We start from the raw sequence: 12099 nt of genomic DNA, 5'->3' as shown, positions 1-12099 counted from the left end.
AAATGGTAGCTAGTATAATTATAAAGGTCTCTACCTGGCACAAATGGTTTGCTCTGGACTGCTAACCTAAAGGTTGGCAGTTCGAACCCACCCAACAGTACTGCAGTAAAAAAAGGCCTAGTCATCTGCTTCCATTATGTGTACAGTCAAAAAAAGAAAAACCCTATGGAACAGTTCTACTCTGTAACTCATGGGGGTCACCATGAGTCGAAACCAATTGATGGCAACTAACAACAACATTAAAATGATCATTGGGTTGCTGATTAAATTAGCTGATTAGCACCCACTACTCCTCTTCCTTAGGAGTTCCTGGGTGGCACAAATGGTTTGCACTCTACTACTAGCCGAAGGAGCACTGGTGGCATAGTGGTTAAGAGCTCGGCTGCTAATCAAATGGTCAGCAGTTCAAATAAACCAGCCACTCCTTGGAAATCCTATGGGGCAGTTCTACTCTGTCCTATAGGGTTGCTATGCATTGGAACGGACTCGACAGCACTTAGCAAGAACAACAACTAGCTGAAAGGTTGGCAATTTCAACCTACTCAGAGGTACCTAGGAAGACAAGCTTGGCAATCTGCTTCTAAAAGGTCACAGTCTTGAAAACTGTATCGAGCAGTTCTACTGGGCAAACATGGGGTCGCCATGAGTTGGAATCGACCCAACGGCAACTAACAACAACTTCCCTTCCTCAGAGAGCATGCTTAGAGGGTTAAACTAATCAATAATTGGTGATTTTTATAGCAATAGAGTGGCAATCAATTGTCATTTCCCCATCTTTAGAGTTTCTCATCCTCTGTCTTGCCTCCCTTCTCTCCTTTCCCTCCATTATACTTTCTGTTCCCACATCACCCCCCAAAACCCTACAAAGCCTTAATTTACTTTAGGAATATCAGTCATCTTTATGGTAGCTGCCTTATCTTCTAATTCCTTAATTTCTTTTTCTCTTTTCTCTGCTTTCACCATGATTGTCTTTAGCCTTTCTTCTATAACATGTTCATTTGTTTTCATAATTAAGGTGTCTTATTATTTATTGAATCCACTCGACAGCAACGGGTTTGGTTTTTTGGTACTATTTATTACAATGGGAATTCCAGAACATTTAATTGTGCTCATGCGGAACCTGTACATAGAGCAAGAGGCAGTCATTCCAAGAGAAAAAGGGGATACTGCCTGGTTTAAAATCTGGAAAGATATGTGTAAGGTTGTATCATTTCATCATATTTATTCAATCTGTATGCTTAACAAATAATCTGAGAAACTGGACTATATGAAGAACTCAGCATCAGGATTGTAGGACAACTCATTAACAACCTTAGATATGCAGATGACACAACCTTGCTTGCTGAAAGTGAAGAGGAAACCAGTGAAGATCACCTCAACATAAAGAAAACAAAAATCTTCACAACTGGACCGATAAGCAATATCATGATGAACGGAGAAAATATTACTGAAGTTGTCAAGGATTTCATTTTACCTGAATCCACAACCAATGCCCATGGAAGCAGCAGTCAAGAAATCAAATGACATATTGCATTGGGCAAATCTGCTGCAAAAGATCTCTTTAGAGTGTTAAAAAGCAAAGACCTCACTTTGAGGACTAAGATGTGCCTGACCCAAGCCATGTTATTTTCACTTGCCGCATATGGATCAGTCCCTGGAGAAGGACATCATGCTTGGTAAAGTAGAGGGTCAGCGAAAAAGAGGAAGACCCTCAATGAGATGGATTGACCCAGTGGCTGCAACAATGGGCTCAAGGTTAACAACGATTGTGAGGATGATGCAGGGTTGGGCAGCGTTTCGTTCTGTTGTACACAGAATAGCTATGAGTCAGAACGTACCCGATGGCACCTAACAACAAAAACACATGCACGCAAAAGCTGGACACTGAATAAGGAAGACCAAAGAATTGATGCATTTGAATTGTGGTGCTGGTGAAGAATATTGAATACACCGTGGAGAAGAATGAACAAATCGGTCTTGGAAGAAGTACAGCCAGAATGCTCCTTAGAAGTGAGGATGACGAGACTGTTCTCATGTACTTTGGGCACGTTATTAGGAGGGACTGGTCTCTGGAGAAGGACATTGTGCTTGGTAAAGCAGAGGGTCAGCGAAAAAGAGGAAGACCCTCAATGAGATGGTTTGACACAGTGGCTGCAACAATGGCTTCAAGCATAACAATGATTGTGAGGATGGCACAGGACCAGGCAGTGTTCCCTTCTGTTGTACACAGGGTCGCTATAAGTTGCAACCAACTCGACAGCACCTAATAACAACAACGATGTCTTGGCCCTCAATTTGTTTCCTTCTCTCTGCAATTCTCTCTTCATCTCTAGATGTCTTAGCATTCTGTCTTTAACCTTTTGTTTTATAGAATTCATGTTCTTACTAGATTGTTCTAGAAAACAAAGCACTTGTGGGTATTTCCTTCCATTTCCTGAGTTGTGCTTTCCTCTAGAATTGTTTTGTTCTTTCAGGTTTGAAAATGTCATTATTTCTCCTCAGACCTGACTGATAGTTTAGTTGGGTATCAAGTTCTAAGCTGAAAACAGTATATTGTTTAAAATATATAGATAATATATATATATTAATAATTTTAACACCCAGCCAGGGATATTGATGGAAGTTGTTGACTGCATGCTATAGTCTAGAACTTCTCTTTCAATGGATCTAGAACTTCCATTGCCATCCAATCACTGTGAACACCTATGAGAGACCTACCTTGTTCATACCAAATCAGTCCCTTTCGATTCTTTGCCCTGGACCTATGACATTCTGGATTAATTCTGTTCTCAGTTGTGGCTAAGGGTAACATGTGCACAATAAATCATCTTTTCTGCAGTCTTAGCTGAGAAAAATATAGATATACATATGAAATAGATATTCTCAAAATGAGAAAAATCAGAGAATACAGACAAAGCTTTTCCGGGAAAAAAAATGCTTGAGGAAACCTCATTTAGTGATGGATCAAAACAAAAAACTCAATAATGGAAAAGCACTGCTAGTGGTGAGCAATGATTCCATTAAATATAGAACTGAGATTAAACAGGACAGAAAGTAAATGTTATAAACCTCAACAAATACTAATATATTATTATGCTGCCTTCGTCTCTCATGTGGGGTAAGAAAATACCACTTTCTCCATATCATCACCAGGCAGTTCTTGACATTTTTAGCACTCTGACAGGTAAAACAGCAATTTCTTGTTGTTTTATGTTTCCCTAATACTAACAGAGTTAGGGGAGCTCGGGTGGCGAAGTGGTTAAGAGCTCAGCTGCTAACCAAAAGACAGGCAGTTTTAATCCACCAGCTGCTCCTTGAAAACCCTGTGGGGCAGTTCTACTCTGTCCTATAGGTCACTATGAGTCCAAATCGATTCAATGGCACCTAACAACAACACCAATAGTGTTGGGACTATTTGTGTGATTGTGAAATATTTTAGGTGGATTCTTCCTTTTATCAAAATGAGAAGTTCCTCTTTTAAAATTTTCTTTTCTTCACATCCCTTTTTTTGGTATTAAATTGCTAATCCAGATGTCTTTTGGCTACTATTTGCCTGGTATATCTTTTTTATATTTCTTTATATTTAGGCTTTCTATGTTGTTTTACATTTGTCTCTTATAAACATCACTTTTGGTATATGTGTATGATTTTAATCCAAGCTGAGCCTTTTAAAATGAGTGCATTCAATTCATCTACTTCTGTGGTAATTTCTGATTTGGGTTTTTTTTCTATTTAAGCTTTAGTTTTCTAGTGGCTACCTTTAAATTGTTACACCCATAATTAAACCTGTTTTTTCTAATAATATCTAGAGTCAGTCAATATATCTTGTCTTGAATAAGACAAGATCCCAAGACCCTTAGTATGTTTTCATTTCTTTTGTTGACTATTCTCCTACCCCAACATAATGTACCTCCCATGTGGACATGACTGGAATTTTTGTTCATGATTACTTCAAACTTTTTAACTAATATTTATTTAGAAAATAAGTTACACTAATTTATTGGCTATTTCTTCTTGCACTTGTTTCTTCCTACTGTTATTTTTCTTCTTGAAGAGCACATATTCTAGTAATTAATTCAGAGTGAGTCTATGGGTGAAAAATTTTCTAAGCTTCTTGTATGTCTCTAAATATTTACATTTTGTCCTCAGATTTGACTGGCGATTTGGCTGGAATAGGATTCCAAGTTACAAGATTTTTTTTCCCCTTAAGATATTATTTGGGAAATTGGAAAGTATCATTCTGTCTTGGAGAAGAGAGATGTGACATGAAAAAAATTTATCGCTTGATGAAGGAAGCAATCTTGTGGATCCAAAAATATTCTGTTTATACAGGGGATGTAATGTGACTTGCTACTCTCTATGCTGATAAGAAATGGAAAGATAAAGAATATTTACAACCCACCAAGCTGAAGAGCCTTGATGAAGCAGAGTAAATGGTTCCACGCTAAATGTGACATGTTCTGTTTTCTAAGTTATAATCCGCCCTGTTGCACTTCTTGACAGAGATAATATCTCCTTGAGATATCAAACTGTTTTATGTCAAAGCTTTTTTTTTTTTAACTTGTAAAATAAAACCTCTTCAACCCAATGCTTGGGTTAAACATGTTTTAAAGAACTGCATGAAATCAAAATGTATCACTTGTAAGAAATGTTGGCATAAAATGTCTGTTATTATTCACTTAAATTATGTTGTTGTTAGGTGCAGTCAAGTCTGTTCTGAGTCATAGCGACCCTATATACAACAGAATGAAACACTGCCGGGTCCTGCGCCATCCTCACAATTGTTGCTATATTTGAGTCTACTGTTGCTATATTTGAGCCCATTGTTGCAGCCACTGTGTCAATTCATCTCGACCAGGGTCTTCCTCTTTTTCGCTGACCCTCTACCAAGCATGATGTCCTTCTCCAGGGACTGGTTCCTCCTGATAACGCGTCCAAAGTATGTCAGATGAAGCCTCGCCACCCTTGCTTCTAACGAGCATTTTGGCTGTACTTCTTCCAAGACAGATTTGTTCATTCTTCTGACAGTCCACGGTATATTCAATATACTTCGCCAACACCGTAATTCAAATGCATCAACTCTTTTTCTGGCTTCCTTATTCATTGTCCAGCTTTCACATGCATATGAGGTAACTGAAAATGTCATGGCTTGGGTCAGGGGGACCTTAGTCCTTAAAGTGACAACTTTGCTTTTTAACACTTTAAAGAGGTCTTTTGTAGAAGATTTGCCCAAAGCAATGCGTCGTTTGATTTCTTGACTGCTGTTTCCATGGGCATTAATTGTGGATTCAAGTAAAATGAAATCCTTTACAATTTCATTTTTTTTCTCAATTTATCATGATGTTGCTTATTGGTCCAGTTGTAAGGATTTTTGTTTTCTTTATGTTGATGTGTAATCCATACTGAAGGCTGTAATCTTTGATCTTCATCAGTGCTTCAAGTTCTCTTCACTTTCAGCAAGCAAGGTTGTGTCATCTGCATATCACAGGTTGTTAATGAGTCTTCTTCCAATCCTGAAGCCCCATTCTTCTTCATATCATTCAGCTTCTCAGATTATTTGCTCAGCATACAGACTGAATAAGTATAGTGAAACGATACAACCCTGACACACACCTTTCCTGACTTTAAACCACGGGGAATCTCCTTGTTCTGTTCAAACTACGGCCTCTTGACCTATGTACAGGTTCCTCATGAGCACACTTAAGTGTTCCAGAATTCCCATTCTTCGCAATTTTAGCCCTAATTTGTTACAATCCACACAGTCGAATGCCTTCGCTTAGTCGATAAAACACAGGTAAACATCTTTCTGGTATTCTCTGCTTTCAGCCAGGATCCATCTGACATCCGCAATGATATCCCTGGTTCCACGTTCTCTTCTGAATCTGGCTTGAATTTCTGGAAGTCCCTGTTGATGTACTGCTGCAACCGCTTTTGACTGATCTTCAGCAAAATTTTACTTGTGTGATATTATAAATTATAATTACTTAAATTATAAATGGCCTCAATTCTTTTATTATGAATTTCCTTTCATTTTTCCCTCCAATGCTATAGTTAGTCTGTAAAATGTCTGCGCAGAGAAGGAAGTTCAGTGTTCTTGTCTTGTGGAGCTGCTGCTATCACACTTGAATTAAAGGTATCTCATGAAGTTTTCAAGGAGCCCTGATGACCCAGTGGTTAAGTGCTCGACTGCTAACCAAAAGTTCAGCGGTTTGAACCCACTAGCCACTCCACAGGAGGAAGATGTGGCAGTCTGCTTCTGTAAAGATTACAGCCTTGGAAACTCCATGGGGCAGTTCTACTCTGTCCTACTGGGTTACTGTGAGTCGAAATCCACTGGGTGGCAATGGGTTTTGGTTTCATGAAGTTTTCTGGAAAGAAGAAAATACCACGAAGCTCCGTTTCTTCCAAATGACCCACTGTCATCTTACGTCTGATACTGCTGATGAGAACTCAGATGCCAGTCTGATTCTTATTCTTTTCTCAGTAATTTGATTTTTCTCTGATATCTTTTAGAATTTTTTTTTTGGGGGGAGTGATCTGAAATGTTAGTAAAACATGACTTTGTATGGGCTTTTCTTTTAATCCTGTTTAGCTCTTCTCTCCAAATTAATCTATAAATTCTCCAAAAAATAAGTTGCTTTTTAAATTAACAAATTTTATCTTTTTAAAGATAAATCAATAAAACTGCCATAAAATTTATATAGGACTTGAAGCACTTACTGATGATCAAAGATTACAGTCTTCAGTATGGGTTACATATCAACATAAAGAAAACAAAATCCTCACAACTAGACCAATAAGCAACATCATGATGAATGGAGAAAAGATTGAAGTTGTCAAGGATTTCATTTTACTTGGATCCACAATCAATGCCCATGGAAGCAGCCATCAAGAAATCAAAAGACATACTGCATTGGGCAAATCTGTTGCAAAAGATCTCTTTAAAGTGTTAAAAAGCAAAGATGTCACTTTTAGGACTAAGGTGAGCCTGACCCGAGCCACGGCATTTTCAATCACCTCATATGCATGTGAAAGCTGGACAATGAATAAGAAGACCGAAGAAGAATCAATGCCTCTGAATTATGGTATTGGCGAAGAACATTGAGTATATGGTGGACTGCCAGAAGAACGAACAAATCTGTCTTGGAAGAAGTACAGCCAGAATGCTCATTAGAAGCAAGGATGGTGAGAGTTCATCTCACGTACTTTGGGACATATTATCAGGAGGAACCAGTCCCTGGAGAAGGACATTATGCTTGGTAAAGTAGAGGGTCAGTGAAAAAGAGGAAGACCCTGGACGAGATGGATGGATACAGTGGCTGCAACAATGGGCTCAAATACAGCAACAACTGTGAGGATGGCTCAGGACTGGGCAGTGTTTGTTCTGTTTACATAGGGTCGCTATGAGTTGGAACTGACTCGACAGTACCTAACATCAACAACAGCAAAATTTATATGGAGGAAGGTCACTCATGGCTTAGACAACCTTAAAAAAGAAGAGTAAATGGGAGACGGCCCTAATGATAAGGAGTTAAGTGTAATAGACCAGTGGAACAAAGAAGAAAACTTTTATATATCCTATGGTTTGAACTGTGTCCCCTTAAAAATGTGTCAACTTGGCTAGGCTCTGATTCTCAGTATTGTGTGGTTCTCCTCCATTTTGTGATCTGATGTAATTATCCTCATTTTGTGATGTGTTGTAAATCCCAGCCTCTATGCCTATGGTTATGGTTCCATTTGGAAGTCAGTTGTCCATTATGTTATTCTTACCCTAGTCACCACCCTTACCACCCTTATTCAAGTTACACCCTTACTTGAGTCACACCTTTTATCTTACAAGAGATAAAAGAAGAGAGAAGCAAGCACAGACGTCAACACCACCAAGGAGGGCATCCTTTGGACCCATGGTCCCCATGCTGAGAACCTCCTAGAACCAAGAGACACAGAGAGAGGGAGTTGTAACACCACAGATGGCACAAGACAGTGAGAAGCAGTGGCAAAGAAACAGCAGCAGCAGAACCAGGAGACTGGTGTGAGACAGCACAGGAGCCAACCCCTGGAGCAAGAAAAAGCTGAGAGTCTTCAAGCAGGAGGCTTCCTGGTGGAGTTGAGTGCCTCTGGGCGCTTATCTGCAGAGTTAAAGAGCTTTGTAACACTTGCCTAAGCAGAGTGGAGGCCAGGCTGAGGGGCTGAGGGGTCGAGGCCAGACAGAGGTCTGCCTGCAGACATGGCTGAGAAGAGGCTGTCCTAATCAACACGGACCTTCCTCCAGAACCAACAGAGAGAAAGCCTTCCCCCAAGTCAGTGCTCTGAATTAGGACTTCTAGCCTCCTAAACTGTGAGAAAATAAATTTGTTTGTTAAAGCAATCCACTTGTGGTATTTGTTACAGCAGTACTAGATAACTAAGACAGAATTTGGTTCCAGTAGTGGGGTGCTACTCTAACAGATACCTAAAATGTGGAAGCAGTTTTGGAATTGGGTAATGGGTAGAGGCTGGAAGAGTTTTAATGTGCCTAACAGTAAAAACATAGATTGCCTTGATGAGACTGCTGGTATAATTATGGACATTAAATGTACTTCTGGTGAGGCTTTAAAAGAAGATGATGAAAATGTGATTCGACAATAGATAAAGGGCAATGATTTTATGTAGTGGCAAGGAACTTGTCTGAATTGTGTTCAAATGTTTGATAGAAGGTAGCACTTGTAAATGATGAACTTGAGTACCTGGCTGATGAGATTTCTAAGCAAGATCTTAAAGGGGCTGAGTGGTTTCTCCTTGCCGTGTATAGTAAAATGCTAGAGGAAAGAGACTAAAAAATGAACTGTGCAAAATGAAAACAGAACTTAAGATTTGGAAAACTCTGTTGTACAAACTAAGGACACGTATCCTAGAATGTTCACCAAGGATGTGGCTATATAATCTTTTGTTAAAAAGATTAAGCCTGTGACTAATGGATATAACCAACTACCACAGCAGAAAACCCGTCAGCTTAGACTGAAAGGGGCAGAGAAAGAATGAAAGAAAAGAACGCTGTCTGCCTCTTGGGATTCTACAGGCAAGAAACAGACCAAAAGAGCTACATCTGTCGTCCTCCAAGAAAAGAAAAGGACCATCCCTGGAGCGACATGGAGATCAGCAGTACTGTTGGAAGGAACATAGGAAGCAGGGCTGCCTTGATTTCAGAGTAGAACCACAGTCTGCTAGATTTCAAAGAGTTGGATCTTTGCCACCTCGCTTCCATAGTGTGGGGATGCCATTGCCAGGAAGATGGGGCCTCTGCCCAAAGCAGAGGCAGCAGGGCTGCCACGCCCAAGCGGCAGAAGAATGGGGTCTGCTGGGGCTGAGGGGATGGGCTTGCCATTCAGAGGGACTGGGAGAATGGGGCTGCCAAAAGCCAGGGTAACAGAGTTGCTGTCCCAGTGGGCCTGGGAGGCGGAGCTGAAGCCCAGGGCCACGGGGTCTCCATCCAGAATTCAGAGTGCATGGGCAATACCCAGAGTCTGGAGGGTGGGGCCATTGCCCAGATGACCTAGTAATTTGTTCTGCTAGGTTTTGGAGTTGCTTGGTGCCTGCATCCCTCTTTCCATTTGTAATGTAAATGCCTACCTTGTGGCTGTTCTACCATTGTATTATAGAAGCAGATAACTTGCATTCTAGGTTTCACAGGTTCACAGATGAAGAGGAATCTTGCAGAAGATGAGATTTTGGACTTGGAGTCAATTTAAGACTTTTGGGATGATGCAGTGAATGTGTTTTACATGTGGCAAGGATGTGAATTTTGGGGGACCAAAGGGTGGAATGTCATGGATTAAACCGTGTCCCCCAAAAATATGCGTCAACTTGGCTAGGCCATAATTCCCAGTATTGTGTAGTTGTCTTCCATTTAGTCATCCGATGTAATTAGCTTCCATTTCCTGATGTGTTGTACACCCTAGCCTCATGCCTGTGGTTATGGTCCCATTTGTGAGTTGTCTGTTATGTTAATGAAGCAGGATTAGGTTGGGATGTATCTTGAGCCCGCAAACCAGCACTCTGAACTTGGACTTCTACCATCCTAAACTGTGAGAAAATAATTATCTGTTTGTTAAAGCCACCCGCTTGGGGTACTTCTGTTATAGCAGCATTAGAAAACTAAGACAATATATGGAACTTTGAGGTACAATAAAGAAGGTATCACAAATCAATGGAGAAAGAAGAGATAGATGAAGTTGGAAACACTGACTAATTATATGGAGGAAAAGAAAACTTGGCCTCTACCTAACATCATCTATATGGGTGAACTCCAAATGAATTAAAGAACTAAATGTGAAAAGAGAACTATCAAGTTAACTGAATAAAATGTAGGGTAGACCTAGAGACAAGGAAAAACTTCTTAAACAAAACTTCAGATCCTCAGACCACACAGGAATACCACCACCACCACCAATCTGATTACATCAAAATTATTTCTATCCATAAAAGTCACCACAAAAACAAAGTTAATGGGTGACAGAGTGAAAGAAGATATTTGCAGTGTCTAACAGCGGATTAATATTTAAAATATGCAAGGACACAAGCACCATCTTTAGCTTCTGCCATCCATTCTCAGCACTGCTTTTGTCCCCATATGGTTGTTAGATGACCACTGCAGCTCCCAAATAGTTTGTCCTCATACAACTGCATCCAAACACATGAAAGCAGTTTTTTCTTTTGAATCTCTTACTATTGTGAGGAAATACTTTTCATAGAAGTCTCCTAACAGAATGCCTGTCAGGTCCCATTGATCAGGACTGGGTCACATATCCAGGCCCCAGTTGCAATGGTTGATGGAAAAGCAACTTCAGGAGTATTTTCAGCCTCTAGTGGGAAACAGATTGCCCAAGAAAGAAGAAGGCCTATAGAATGGCAGTTGGAGAAGTAATAAACAATATTTGCATATCTTCCCTCCATTTTCTCCAATTTCTCCTGGCAATCCTATTAGACAGATGTTGACACTTCTGGATCTACCTTCTATGTCTCCTAAATCTTCTTTCATATTTTTCTCTCCTACTGCATTCTGGGAGAATTTCTCAGTCCTGTCTTGCAGCTCACTAATTCACTCATCAGTGTATCCATTCTGCCATTCAACTCATATATTGAGTGTTTTTTTCAAAAATTGTATTTTTCATCGCCAAAATCTCCAATTTAGTTCATTTTTATAATGCTCGTTCTTGCTTCATGGATGCAATATCCTTGCATCTCTCTGGCAGTAATAATTATGTATATTCTAAAGGTTTGTTCCAGTTTTATTAGCTATGTTTCCTCAAGTGTAATTCTTCTGTTATTTTTGTTTAGTACCCTATTTTAAGGTGTTACTCAAATATCTGGGGATTCTTTACCATAATAAATCCATTTTTTCCATTGAGATTCCTACTAGATTGAAACTTTCTCTACTTGGGCAGCAGACCATGAAGTTAGAGGTGTAGCTGAAGGAGGTGCAGATTTGATTGCTGGAGCTTATGTTCCATGTGGTTTCCAGTGAGACTGGAAGATGGATAGAATATGCTACAAAGAAGGATACCTCAGCAGCTAGTCTTCTGGGCTTAAGTGCTCCTCATTTGTGCCTCATATTGTCAGGCACTTGAGATAATGCCCTATCTCTGAGACACTGCTCCAATCTGGAGTCAGCTGTTGCAGTTACATGACTGACAGAAGTGAGAAAGGGGAGAATAGGTCCAGATGCTACTGCTGTACTGCCCCAGCTTCCACCGCATGGCTTCTTCTTGCCCTCAGCTTCCACCATCTATAATCTGAGAATGGAGCTCCTACTTTTTGTCATAGTACTGTTATGCTGGACTCCTGCATGCATGCTGGACTACCACTGCTCGCTTCAATTCAATTCCACCTGATTTTAGTTAGGAATTTCTCACTATCTCTGAGAATTCTTGTTTTAGAGTACATCTATGTATGCATTAAAAATATTTTTCTTGCTGGTGGGAATGCAAAATGATACAACCATTTTGGAAAATAATATGGCGCTTCCTAAGAAAGCTAGAAATAGAAATACCATACAATCCAGCAGTCCCACTCCTAGGAATATATCCTAGAGAAATAAGAGTTGTCACTCGAATAGACATA

This window comes from Trichechus manatus, unplaced genomic scaffold (genome assembly GCF_000243295.1).
Source record: "Trichechus manatus latirostris isolate Lorelei unplaced genomic scaffold, TriManLat1.0 scaffold00138, whole genome shotgun sequence".
NCBI lineage: Eukaryota > Metazoa > Chordata > Mammalia > Sirenia > Trichechidae > Trichechus > Trichechus manatus.
This window is presented reverse-complemented; position numbering follows the sequence as displayed.